The following is a 13,831-nucleotide window of genomic DNA, read 5'->3' as shown; positions in this document are numbered from 1 at the left end:
GCCATGGGGGTGGGGGGGTGGGGGTGGGTGGGTTGTTATTCTCATCCTGTGTAAAACACTGGTCCGTAGCAAATCTTTCCCATAACCCTGTGAGGTAGGCCGTTGAGGCTGAGAGGAAAGGGGGTTGTATTTGGTCATCCAGTGAGTCCACGGTTGAGGAAGGATATGAACCTGATTTCTGCCACCTCCACCTCCCAATGCTGTCAAATGGAGTTACATGTTTGCATAATTAATGTAATGCCTATAAGTTTATCTGGGTTGCAGGGAGGTTGGGCTGAACTTGGCTTCTTTGGCATGGAGTAGGAACCGTACCCATCTAGAACATTCAATACAAGCACACGGATTCTTAAGTAGAATTATTATTGCTAGTCCCCTCCCTTCCCCAAGGGGTTACTCAGCAGGAAGACGTGGGGCAAAAATCATAACAGTTTGTCAATTGTATCTATGCACAGAGAGAGGGTTGCCTCTTTGTAAAAATGGGGATTTCCAAAGGAAAAGAAATTCAGTTTCATATAGATTCTTTATGTAAAACTTTTCTGATAAATGATATGTGCGTGCGCGCATGGTTTCTCTTTTGTGTTGGTCTCCTTGGAGGTCTTGAAACTTTTATTTTATTTTTTTTGTGTGTGTTGTATTTATGTTTAGCTGCTTTATATATTGTAAGAGGCATATTTTTGGAGAATAGTGGCACTTAGAAGAAAGGGAAATCTTGTTTTGGAGAGTGGGAATAATTTCTTCCTGTGTTTGAGGAAGTTTAGAGGGAAATTTTTCCTTATAGCATCCAAAGTCAGTTATTGTTTCATTTGGCACTTTAAATGCTAAATTAACACACCTCTCTCTTCCTGGCAACCGTGTTGCTATAGTTCATATATAGTGCAGTATGATAACGGTCCAAAAGCACAGAGAATAACTGAATGATCAGTGAAGCAAAAGTTTGAACTATTTTGCTGTTCACTAGGGGAACGCGGGACAAATCAGGGTCCATGTGAGGTCAAGTATGGATAAGGTTTCTCTGATGATGGGCCGGGTTGTGGCTTGAAGCACTTTGGATTTTATTTACAGGTAAATTGATTCTTCTCTATATTGTTTTATGGAACGTTTTTATACTGCACTCCCATTTCAGAGCTTTCGTCTAGTTCAGTGGTGGCGAACCTTTGGCACTCCAGATGTTACGGACTACAGTTCCCATCAGCCCCTGCCACCATGGCCAATTGACCATGCTGGCAGGGGCTGATGGGAGTTGTAGTCCATAACATCTGGAGTGCCAAAGGTTCGCCACCATGGGTCTAGTTTGATCAGGACATACGCAGATGTATTTTGCTGACTGCGAGCCAGACAACATGGGATGTAAGTGATCCAGACCCCCAGATGTGCAATTTAGCCTCAGAAAGCAATTGATAGGGCGCTGAGATAGATTAAAGTTTCAAAACCGTGCAAGTTATTTTAATAGCTGCCACCCCCTCAGTTTCCTCAATCAAAACTGCCCCTTTCCTGGACTGCTTTTAAGGGGTGGGGGGATCAAGTACCAGTATTGAGCCTGTTTTTTTTTTCTTCCACTGACAGCAGCCTGGAGTGGAGGGGGGCAGTTTGGATTGAGGAAGCAGCTTGGTAATGGGAAAGCTAGATTTCTCCCTTTCCCATCATCACAGCTCTGACCTGTATCTTCTACCCAGCCTGTATCTCTGACCTGTATCTTCTACCCCATAGTTGCTTTGTGATTATGTCCCAAGAGGATTTAATCATGAGTATCCAGCTCACACTTGAGGCTACAAATTGAGGTGGAGTTTGAGCCCAAACCTCCCCAGTCAGTTGGGACCTGTACCTGCTCTGAGGGCTGTTTTCAAGCATATCGAAGTTCCTGCCCAACAGTTACTTCCAGTGCTGGGATCCAAAAATTTTAATAACAGGTTCCGATGGTGGTGGGATTCAAACAGTGGCGCCGCCGCACACACGCACCTCCAGTCCCTATCCGGCAGGGAGGTTGCTTTAGTAACCCCTTCTCGGCACTCAGAAAAAATTAGTAACCACTTCTAGAGAAGTGGTGAGAACTGGCTGGATCCCAGCTCTGGTTACTTCTGCATCGAAGTTTCTAGAATTTCACTGCCCCCATGGAGTCAAGCCTAATTACTAAAATGCCCGATGCTTCCTCACTTGGGAAGCTGCCTTGTTGGATCAGGTTTTGAGAGGCCGGCCATCAAGCCAGGCCCGGATTTGTTGCTGCTGTTTGAATTTCAGTTCAAATCAAGTCACATTTGTGAAACGGTAGTGCACTTTGCAACTGGGTTTTACTGTGTGAAATGGCAAAATCCACTTGCAAACAATTATAGACGGAGAGTACATTATTCAGCACATGGGCAGGTTCTAGTTATCTCCTGCCAAGGCCAACAAGTCTAGATTTCAGCTTATGTTAGAAAGAATCTTCTAAGGATGAAATGGGCTTCCAGTGAATCAAAACAAAACAAACACCATTTGTTTTATGTCTTAAGGGTAACAAAATTAAATGAGGATGAACAATGCCATTCATTTAGTTCATTTCCAGGATGTTACATTTAGTAGCCTAACATCTCCTTGTATTACCTGTAAAACTGGACCTTCTCCTGATCTGTTTGAAAGTAGACTGAGAGGATCCTTTGGGTGAGGGGAAAAGTTCTGGCACCTCCTTTCAGACACTGATACCCCTCATCTCTGCTGAGCCGCCTCCAGGAAAGATCCAGACGGCACGGGGAGGCAGCGAAAAGAAGAAACCCCAGCCTCTGCTGGAGGATCCTCCATAGGCCAAAATGGACTTACGCTACCTTTTTGGGTAGCTTAAGTCCAACTCCTGCACTGGGGACATTCCTGGGCCAAAACCCTGGTGGAAGCCGACTGAGGTTGGCTGTACCCCTGGGAATGTCCCTAGCGCACCCGCAGCTGTGCCAGCCACCAGGTTTAAGCTGGTTCAGCTCTGGGGCTGGAGGCCACTTTCAGATCAGGCACTGTGGAGCTCTGTGGCACTAGCCCACCTCCCTGTTGGTATGAGTGCCACTTATGCTGGCGGGGGGTGGGGGGAGCCTTTCGCCAACTCCAGCTCCAACAGCTGATCCCCCCCGCCCGACTGGGCTGCCAGGGTCCCGGTTATTCTGCAGATGGTGGCATGATTATGTAGTGCATTGGAACTGTTTATATATTTATTTTTCCAGCTTGGAAGTGGGGAAGGGGCAGAATGAATGTGTTATAAATAGAGTGGTGTGGGGTAGTCTGATACAGCTGTAAATTGATGCATATACATTCACCGTGAGTTGGGCTTTCTGTTGAAAAATAAGATCCACACGCACATTTTTTTCATGGAAGTGAATTTGCAGTCGGGTGTTCTGTCGTATGTGAAGCAGAGTCTTTCCACAGCAGATAGTGTGAAGGACCAACCCAGGTTTTCTTGGGATGTGGCATTTCCAGCCTTGCTTTCAATTTGCTTCTGTTCTAGGGCAGGGGCAGGGCTTGTGAGGAAACAATGTTAACCTCAGACCCGCCTGCATTGCATGAATGCGAAAGGAGAATCCCTCACCTCCACAGGTGGCCCTCGGGACAAAGGTGATACCTTCTGGAAATGGCCACCAGGAGGAACATCTTCACTCAGTCCTGTTAATGGATCTTCCCACATGCTGGTAGCTAGCTGCTGCTTCATCTCCGCAGGGATGGCATCATCTCTGTGCTGTGGTTACACAGACAGTTGCGTTTAGCAATCCCTTGTGTGGGTGGGATACCAGAAGTAGGGTACAAACTGTGTCCCTTGGTTTTCAGGGAAATCCTGCACCACTGTGCAGTAATGGTCAGGCAGCCGTACCGTGCATTTGCTTCCCTTTATCGCTAAACCCTAAAGCTTGAGTGTATCGGTGCAAAACTGACTGATGCTGCTGTAAAGTTTGCTATTCTTTATTTACGGTGTGTTTTTGTAAATAGGGGATAACTATTATTAACTATTATTATTATTATGTTTTAATGAGAGGATGTTTTTGTATAGCTGCTGGGGCATTTTACTGTATATAAAGCCAAATTCTAAAGTATTGCCTTCCTTGTGATCCCCTCCCCTGCTCAGCCCCAAGAGAGCCCTATGATGTAGCCTGTCGAATCTGTAGAAACCGCCTCTTCCTCCAGAAATCATCTCCTTTCCATTTATTTTTTTCTCTCTGCTTGAGCAAATACTTGTTGATGTATCCAACAAAGTATGGAAGTTATTGTGTATTTTTGTGTATGCATACACACAAATCCCAATTGAACCAAGAGTAGGTATGTACATAATGTCTAGTCTGATACAATGCATATTAGCTTGGAAGTCATTCATCTGAGCTCAATGCAGCTTATTCCCAAGTGAATCTGCATAGGGTTTGGAATCAGCACTCCCCCTTGCCCTGACAACAAGAATTTGGATATATGCATGACTAACTTTACACCTAGCATGTGGAGAATTTGAAGAGCCCTGTTGGCTTTTGCATTGAATTTGCATTCAGATTATAGAGGCCCGTTATGCATGACAAGCTTGTTGTGATCTCACACCACAAGGGAGTGGGCAGGGTGAAGCTACCTAGACTGGCCGTGGGTGGAGGAAAGATGCACAGGACAAAGCTGTGCTCACTGGCAAATCTGCCCTGCTCTGATTGCAAAGGACATTAAAGTCACACTACAAGTGGTCCCGTTTACCACGGGGAGAATGCAGAATGAAAGCGGGGCTGAAGGAAAAATGTCTGTACAAGAAATTTTGCTGTGATGAAATTTCACTCCCGCCATGAAGCAGAACCCTCGTGTGTAATTGGCCAGATAGACCTTTCATATCTTGTCATCGAGGACAGATTTCCTTAAACAGCCAGCTTGTGTTTAATGGGCATACCTGATGATCAGGGTCAGTGGACAATACAAGATTGTATGAAACGTGCAGTGCAAATGCATGCTGCATCTATGGTATATGTGGCTAACAACCCTTTCTGTAGGCAGAAAGTAAACAGGTAGACAAGTTTCATTTTTCCATTTCTAGAGTCTCTCTGCTGTTTCACTCCCATCTCTCATTGCTTAATGTTTTTGGGTATGAATGCTTCCTGACAATCGACTGTGCAACAGCCTCTGTTCTGAATGAATTTTGCCTGTGTTGAAATGGATCCATACTGTTCTGCAGTAGAGTTTGGTGAACTGGGCCAGATTGCTGGACTGAACTTTAGCATTGAATTAGACCAGGGGTAGGGAACCAATTGGCCATGCTGACAGAGGCTTATGGGAACTGTAGTTCCTGAACATCTGGAGAGCCGCAGGTTCCCTACCCCTGAATTAGACCATGTCATGGCACGGTAGTGGTTGAAGTTTACAGCTTTCAAAATGTCAGATTTTAAGGCCCTTAAATTAAAATGTCATGAACACAGAGGAGGAAACTTGGAAATCTTACTGAGTTCCAATATATGTTTAATTCAGAGACTGTTGTGTGCAGCAGTGGGTTTTGTGCTGCAAGTGATGCCTGCGGTGATAACCTTGTGCTGTGGATAGGGACCCGTTGAAGTCAAAAGACTTGGAAGGGTATAACTCTGCCTAACTCCTGCACTGTTAGTTGCCCAGAAACAGATGTGAAAGAACATCACCATCCAGTTTGCTTTGCTGAAGACCACAACAGCTCGGTTGCAGACAGACATGCGCTCACCTTGGATCTAAGCCAAAAGACCTGTGCTTCAGAATGTCCTTGTTACCAAATGCCTTATATTAAGAGTAGCTTTATTTTCTGCACGTAGAGGTGGATGCCCTATTAGAACCATTAGTTTGCTGCATGTGAATTTACAGAGAAATTTCATTTCGATTTCAAATCCATCTCCTTTTAGCCAAATGGGTATTCCTTCTGAGTGCTAGAGGAGGCAAAAGAAAAAATGCCTCTTATAATTTATCCAGTATACTGGCCATGTCCACATTAAAGGATTGGCATTTGCTGCTTTAATCCAGGGTTGTTAACTGTGGCCAGGATGAGTTTGGAAGCCAAAGCTTACAAGAGGGTGTTTGTAAATGTGCAATAGGTTTTCAAAAAGATGTTTCTTTATTGACACTACAAGGAGCAGACAGGCCAAATCCAGAAGCAAGTTAAAGCCATTGCATTGATTCATACTAATTTTATTAAGGATTAAGTTCCATTTTGTCCTGTTTGTAGCTCATGGATTGTGTTACTGTACTAGACACTTGAGTAGAGTGGTTGTACCATGTAAGTCTCACTCTAAATGGGTGGGTAAGTGTGATTGTGACTATCAAAGTTATCTCTATCAACATCTGTAGAGAGGAATTCATGAGGAGAGGAACTGTATTTTCCCCCCTTTTCCCCTTTCTTTGGCAAGTGGTTGATTAGTGCTACTTCCAGTTGCATAGCAAGGCTGAGGGCACTCAATCCTGGCCCCCTGGCAGGTGGGACAACTAGCACAGCTACCATTAGCAAGCTGTGGGTTCCTCTTGCAATTTAGGAAGCCTCATTCTACCCTCCTATGCCTTCTGGTCAACTGGGTGTTTGCAAATGTAAAGCATGCATCTCAAATATCATTAACTGCTCACTGCGATCAGTCATTTTTCCATGCAACTTTATGATTTTATTCTATGGATTGTTGAAAGGCTGACAGAATAAAATATTTCCCATTGTGGCTGAGCAAACAGTTCCTGAATTAGTGCTATGGGCCTTACCCAAGATTCCAGAGACCAGTTGTAAAGATGTTTACCATTTGGTATAAACAGTGGGAAGATTAATAATTGTATGGGATTTGACTGTTGTAGACTTGAATGTGGATGCTTTGCTGGGCTGGGGCGTTTCTCTGAGAGAGGTGGGAATTTATTCTATCATTTCTATTTATTTCTAATTTTAATTAAAGCAGTGAAACAATGGGTTTTACAGTGCATTACTAAGCAGATTGGTAAATTTCTTGAAGACTATGGATTTGAAAGGGTGTAACTTTACTTAGGATTGTATTCTTCGTTGCTCAAAAAGCAGATGATCAGTTACATATATTTTCCCATTACCAAATCCTCAATATTGGTGCTTTTTGAGATGTCAGTGGGTATACAATTGAAGAATAATTGTAAATGGTTTTTATTGTTAAACGGAAACACAACCTTTAATTTTTTTCATCCTTTATTGCTCTTAACTCTCAAATTCATCAGTTGAAATTGATTCCTAACTGGTTAATCAATCAGAACTTTTTTGTGGCCCTAATAATAATGAAATGTTATTAGGAAGTATCAGGCAAAAAAGTAGTTATTACTGTCATTGGGTGTTTGATGTTTTAATTGTAAAGATGTTCTAATCCAAGAGCACCTTTATTCTTGGGAAGATCAAAACAAACACTTAAAAACCTTGAGGTCTGAATCCAGAAACCCCAGTTTTGGTAGCTGCCACCAGCCCTTTTGTCTATCCAATCAGCCAGAAGCCCAGGGGAAAGCCTACAACCTTCTGGGGGTTACAGTTAAGAAAGTCACCCCTGCAAGGTAGACTGTCTGCAGAGTGACTTTGACAAAATTAATTAATCTGTTTCGTGTAGCGATTGGGTGTCTAGGACTGGATTTAGATTGAAGCCACCTAAAGACAAAACATCACAAACTATGATTAAAAGATTTAAAACTGTGCAAGAACATGATAAAAAAAACCATGATCAGTGAGGAATAAAATAATGAAAACCTAAATCAAAATAGACTATGCTAAAAGAGCATTGGTTCATAAGGCAAGATTCAAAGCAATGCAAGTTACCATTTCCAGCTGTGGTCCTTCAGCTTCACAAAGGCATCAGAGAGCCATAGACACCAAGAACACACGTCAAGATCCAAAATGGTGGATCAAGGAACCACAGTGAATGGTACGAAGAAGCACACTTTGCTAGACTGAATAGCCAAACTTTATAGGCAGAATATTTGAATTGGTTAGGGCTCAATGACCAATCAAATTTGTACCTGGTGATCTAAGACAATCACACAACTCTGCTGCCAGCCAGGCGACCTTAAGAGTCAGAATAAGATAACAAGGTAGGATTTATTTTGCAGCCATAAACCCTCCCTTGTGCAAGATGACCCAGCAATAATTTCTTCGGCTGAATTAGTTGGAATGTGACCTTGTCAACCTTGGGAGTCCAGCTTGAGACTATATTTTACTCCCAACTCCCTTATCAGTTTCTAAAGGTCAGAGCTCTGCTACCTTAAAAGCACACAGCAAAGTGAAATTCCACTCTGTTATCTGAATGTCGGCCTTAAAACCTGAACAAATAAAGAAGAAGCTGTACAGTTTCTTGACATGTATTGGACAAATGGGGAATAATTGAGAACTGCAGTTCGGAAGCCAAATCATGAAGTTCTGTGCTAGCTTTTATATACCTGCGGTGTTGGTAGAACACCAGTGACCTGTGCCATGCATTGTTCTAGCAGCCCCGCAATCCTCTTGTATTTATTTGTGAGTCCATCCAAGTATGAGGATTGTGCCACGTCTGCTTTAGTCTCATAACCATTGTACTCTTTTTCTTTCAATAGGATAGTTGATTGATCAATTAAGTTATTTCGCTAAACACACTGGGTTGGCTCCAACTATGCCCAAACGGAAAAAGAAATGTACTTAGCCTGGTTGCATTTGTGGCAGTGGTAGAACAACTTCTTGTGCAACATCTTCTTCCACGCCAGTCTTAGGTTTCTCATATACTCAATGATCTTGGGGAACTATTCTTAGAATGAAGAAGCTGTGTTTTGTGAAAACACAAGTGTGGATGCCATAAGTGTAACTTAGCACAAGAGGCTTCTTCCGTCTGTGTTTCTGAATGTGCAAGAGCTCTAGCATGAGATGTTATGCAAGAGCTCTAGCTCGAGAAATGTGCTGGATCTAGGCAGTAATTTTGGCAGTTTAACAAATGCATTTTAGGAGTTTGCAGGCAGGCATTGACAGAAACAACATCCACCCGGTTATAGGCACTTGTGTGCTCATTAGCAGAACAGTGTGCTCAGAAGCAGGGGCCGGTCCAAACGTCGCGGGATAATTCCCTCCCATAAAAACCCCTATGTGTCTTTGCTCAGGTTCTGGGCTGTTGGTCTGAGTCTTGACTTTGGCAAGATGATTAAACATACTCCTGGGTTGCAGAGATAACATATAGTACCGGCTGTTATGTCTGTTTTGTAAATGAGGGGAGTGTTGTAACACTTGTGTGCCTGTGGGTGCAAGATGAACTGTGGGTCTTCATGTTGTGCCTTTCGATGTCCATCTTGTCTCAGGAGCACAAATAATGGACAATGATACCATTTTGTTTTGTACACTATGAGCTCATTGGAACATGTGGGTTTTCTTCAGGAACACATCACTTACCAAACAAGAAGCCATGAAAGAATCTCTGCATATTTTTATTGAGTAAAATGTATATATCTTTTTGTTGGCCGTTCTATTTTTCTAATGATTTCCTCAAGAGTTTCTTACTGTTGTGATACAATTATTCAGCTCCTGGTGATGACTTTGCAAATCCTGTTGTTATTTTATCCCTCTCCGATTTCAGTGGAGGGTTGTTTTGTTAGCTTGTGATCTCCCCTTCCCTTATTCACTCTCTATATGTTGTTTTTTAAAAATATGAAACCTATACCTAGGAACAATGCTGTAAATATGTCTCCATCTTGGACAGTGTGGTTTTCGACTTTGAGAAACAACTTGTTAATATGTGATATATCTGTAAAAATGTGTCCATGAAATTAAAATAAATGATGTCACTTTCAGTCTGGTGTGTGTTTGTATGTTTTCTGGCCCCTGCTCTTCAACAAGCAGAAATACCTAAACATACAACTACAATTTTTAGTGTAACCCATACTTTATAGCAATTTCTAGGGTCTTCCTGACATGATACATAATGGAGCTTACTGCATGCTACATTTGAAAGGAAGTTTCATCATGTGAAAATCAGGGAAAAAATAAAAAAAATGGTAATTTCCTAAATGTAAGAACTGAGTTTTGGGGAGAACTTGGTGGTAGGAATTAGAAATAGTGTTTCAAATGGCTTGCGGTCTGCTGATTCATGCTTTCAAATTGGATTGCTTTTCCTGGTGAGGGACAAGGGCTTAAATAGAAATGAAAAGTGGTAGAATGGTTGCAGAGATATTGTTAAATTGCAAGTAGAATCGTAGAGTTGGAAGGGGCCATATAGGCCATTCTAGTCCAATCCCCTGCTCTATGGAGGATCAGCCTACAGTATCATAGACTAGTGTTTGTCCAGTCATTGCTTAAAGTCTGCCAGTGAGGGGGGGGGGGGGGGGCTCATCACTTCCTTAGATAGCTGATTCTAGATGAACAACTCTTACTGTAAAATCTTTTTTCCTGATATCTGCCTGTAATTTAAACTCATTATTGTGAGTCCTGCCCTCTGCTGCCAACAGGAAGAGTTCCCTGACCTCTAAGTGACAGCCCTTCAAATATTTAAAGTGAGCAATTGTGTCCCCCCCTCGGCTTCCTCTTGCCCAGACTAAAGGTTCCCAGGTCCTTCGGGCTTGGCCTCCACACCCCTGATCATCACCATGTTTATCTGTTTGCCCTCCCCCCCAACTTATACAGAAGCAGTTTTTTTTAATGGGAGGAATCGAGAATACAAACGTTAAGTACCAATTCTTCAATTCAACCGAAAAGCAAATTAAATGTAGTTGTGCCATGAGGGTTAGCTTGATGGTGTGATTGTAGTCATTGCCATGGTGTTACATTGTGCACACTAATCAACTGGGATTGTCACCTTCCAGCTGCAAGAGAGATTGTGAGCAGAGTTCATCCTGTTTATGTGAGCACATCCTAGGTGGCCTTTCACTTTCACGTTGATCAAATTGTCTATTTCTTTTCATAAAAGTCTCCTGTCCAAATCCAAACGCATGCAGAAACGTGAACACCACAAGACTAATATGGGAGCAAGTGTTTATTGTCATGAATATATTACACACACCTGTACACTGTAACGGAATTATTACAAACTTTTTTCCTTTATTCCAAAGAGCCACTAAGAAGTCAGGCCACAAACTCCTACTGCACGGGGGGGGGGGGGGGGATTCTTTACATAAGCATCCATGTGTCCATGGGACACAAATGCAATCAGTGCAGAGACATTAAAATACCTGATTTGGGTTCCTTGTTTTTTATCCAAAAGTAGCCTTTTCCGTTCAGTACCTGCTGATTTATTGATGAGATTTGTGATTGATGCAACAGTGGCCTCAAAGGAAGATCTAACAATAGCTAGCAGAAGGGTTTCTTCTGTTTGCACTCTGTTGTATTTTTGTGAGTGCTTTTGTTGGGCCTTTCGAGTTTTCTAAGTAGCCCTGCCCTGCTGATTGATTTCACAGGAAGACACTTGCTGGGCAGGAGGCATTTGAGCATTGGGAAGGTCAAAACATAGGAGTGGCCTTTGATGCGATGCACAGCGGAAGCACCGTCCACAAATGATTTCTGCCACAGTGCTCTCATGTGGCATGGCCTCCACTAGCCCACATCCTCCAAACAAGATGCAGGACCTGGGGTGACTCATAAAATCATGGGGAGACAAGTAAGTGTTATGTGCATCTGCCTGCATTATGCCTAAAGTTATTTCTGGATTGCCCATGTTCAAGGATTTCCTTAGATTAGGAACTTTTAGATAGAGTGAAACTGTGCAACCTTTATTTAGAGCAGGGATGTCCAACTCTGGCGCTGCAGATGTTCATGGACTACCATTCCCATCAGCCCCTGCTCTAAATTGGCCATGCCAGCAGGGGCTGATGGGAACTGTAGTCCACGAACGTCTGAAGCACCAGAGTTGAACACCTCTGATTTAGAGCATCGTACTTCTCTATAATGTTCCAGGGCTGCCTGGCAGTATACATCTTATACCTGACTCATTTGGGACATTAGTCAATACAATGATGCAAAGTGCTTGGTGATTGAATGAGGATAGCTTTGAACAGGTGATTGAATGAGGATAGCTTTGAACACACTTGTGGGGTGAGGGGATGACTCTGAAATAGGAATCCGTACATCCCTGTGCCACTATAGCTGAGAGACATGTGCTGTTTATGCAGCTGGAGCCTCACTTTGTTCACTGTGGGTAAGGTGTGCTAATTCCTGCTATGCGAGGTTGTGTGGAAACAGAAGCAGAGGAAACACCAGTCACTCTGGCTTTTGCTCCTCCTGCTTACGTGAGCCATCTAAAGCTGCTCTGTTGCATGCACTTATGCCGTATCACGAAAAAAAGGGGTCTTGAAAGAAAGCTGTGGATCTATGTAGTTGTGTGCTATAGCTGACATACCTAGATGCCAGAGTGGATAAGCCAGGGTTTGAAAGTATAAAGAAACCACAGTTCTTGGGAGGGTAGTAATTGTTATGTGATCTTCCTAGTCTCCTAGAACTAAATGAATTCTTCCTGATTCTGGGCAGAAGAGGGCACAACCATCGATTTTGCAGAACTAGTATCACGCAGAACATCACTCTTATGGTGCCTGCATGAGGCCTTATACTCAGTGAGAAGGGCACTACTATAAAAGAGAGAAAGGTCTGAGGAATCTCATGGAGAAGACTGCATTATCAAGGCCTCAGGCAGGCACCATAAGAGTGATGTCATTTCCTCCAGCTGGCCTTTTGCCCTTCGAGCTGGAAATCTTAGAGAGCCACTTACAGGAAATGAGAGCATGTTTTCCTAGATCAGGGATTCTGCCTGACGCGAGGAGGAATTTGATCTTTTAGTTTTTAAAATCAATGTTAAACCCAAGTGTTCCTGGCTGTTACATCAAAGAAATTTTTTGGAAGTTCCATACATGCTTAATCCTGCTTTTCCTATTGGTTGCATGCTTGTATAATGTATACTACTTTTTTCTGAAGGAGGTTTTCTGTAGGAATCACCAAACTTCAGGCCTTGACAATTTCCTTATGACAGTCCAACAAAAAGTTGGCAGCTGGCTCGCTACAGGCTTGTGGCATAGTTATTTGGGCAACATACGTTAGAGCTTTTGTGAGCAGGAAACAACTCAAGGGTATAAGTATAAGACTTAACCTTCTTACCTTGCCCTACCTACTTCCCTCCTTCTTGCTGTACAACTCTTGGCTGGCTGTGCTGTCTCCCTACCTTGGAAGATGCTTCATTGTTTTCCATTGTGGTTATATACTAGTTCAGTGGTGGCGAACCTTTGGCACTCCAGATGTTATGGACTACAATTCCCATCAACCCCTGGCCATGCTGGCAGGGGCTGATGGGAATTGTAGTCCATAACATTGGGAGTGCCAAAGGTTCGCCACCACGGTACTAGTTAGTCACATCAGTTGGGAGCCAGAGTGCTACTTTAAGCACATCCCATGGGAGTTGACCCCCTCAACTAAACATCAAACCTGCCCACTGCCACAACAACAGTGGCTTTTCAAAAACCCCTTTTAGTGGGTTTGTTTTGGGCCTACCCTTGGGCATGCAGACCTACTTGTGCTATTCTTTGCTAAACAGAGTTAGACTTAGCTTTAAATTGGTATGATTGCACAGGTTCAATAGCTCTTTCCCCCACTGATGTGGTTTCAGAGTGGCCAATTTCCACAGAACTCTGTACCAAACAATAACAGGGTGAGGGAAAGTAGCCCTGTAGTCCCTCTGTGAAAAAAAGAGAAGTTGTAAAATTTTTGCCAAGTGACAGATTCCTTTTAAGAGCCATTATTTATATTGCAAAATTTAGGGGGGAAAAGAAAGAATCCAAGCCAGGCTCTAAAATATGCTGAATAAGGCCCAAGAACGTGGGCACAACATGGCTTCCCCCTTGGTGTTACACCTTGAACGGATGCAGGCAGTGGTGGGATTCAGCAGGTTCGCACCACTTTGGCAGAACTGGTTGTTAAAATAGTGCTTGTAAA

General features: G+C 43.1%; 2 long non-coding RNA genes across 2 annotated transcripts; one reads left to right on the top strand and one right to left on the bottom strand.

Annotated features, from left to right (window-relative positions):
• The first annotated feature begins 40 nt into the window (after positions 1–40).
• LOC125431089 lies at positions 41–9,714 on the top strand. Its single transcript, XR_007244277.1, has 2 exons — positions 41–1,135; positions 1,271–9,714. It is a non-coding gene; the product is annotated as an uncharacterized LOC125431089 (long non-coding RNA).
• A 1,163-nt stretch (positions 9,715–10,877) lies between these two features.
• LOC125432070 lies at positions 10,878–13,107 on the bottom strand. Its single transcript, XR_007244391.1, has 2 exons — positions 11,771–13,107; positions 10,878–11,648 (listed from the first exon to the last, which is right to left on the bottom strand). It is a non-coding gene; the product is annotated as an uncharacterized LOC125432070 (long non-coding RNA).
• Between the last annotated feature and the right edge of the window lie 724 nt (positions 13,108–13,831).

The sequence above is a fragment of the Sphaerodactylus townsendi genome, linkage group LG04, assembly GCF_021028975.2.
Source record: "Sphaerodactylus townsendi isolate TG3544 linkage group LG04, MPM_Stown_v2.3, whole genome shotgun sequence".
Taxonomy (NCBI): Eukaryota; Metazoa; Chordata; class Lepidosauria; order Squamata; family Sphaerodactylidae; genus Sphaerodactylus; species Sphaerodactylus townsendi.
The sequence above is the reverse complement of the archived record's forward strand: the minus strand, read 5'-3'. Positions and strand labels throughout refer to the sequence as shown.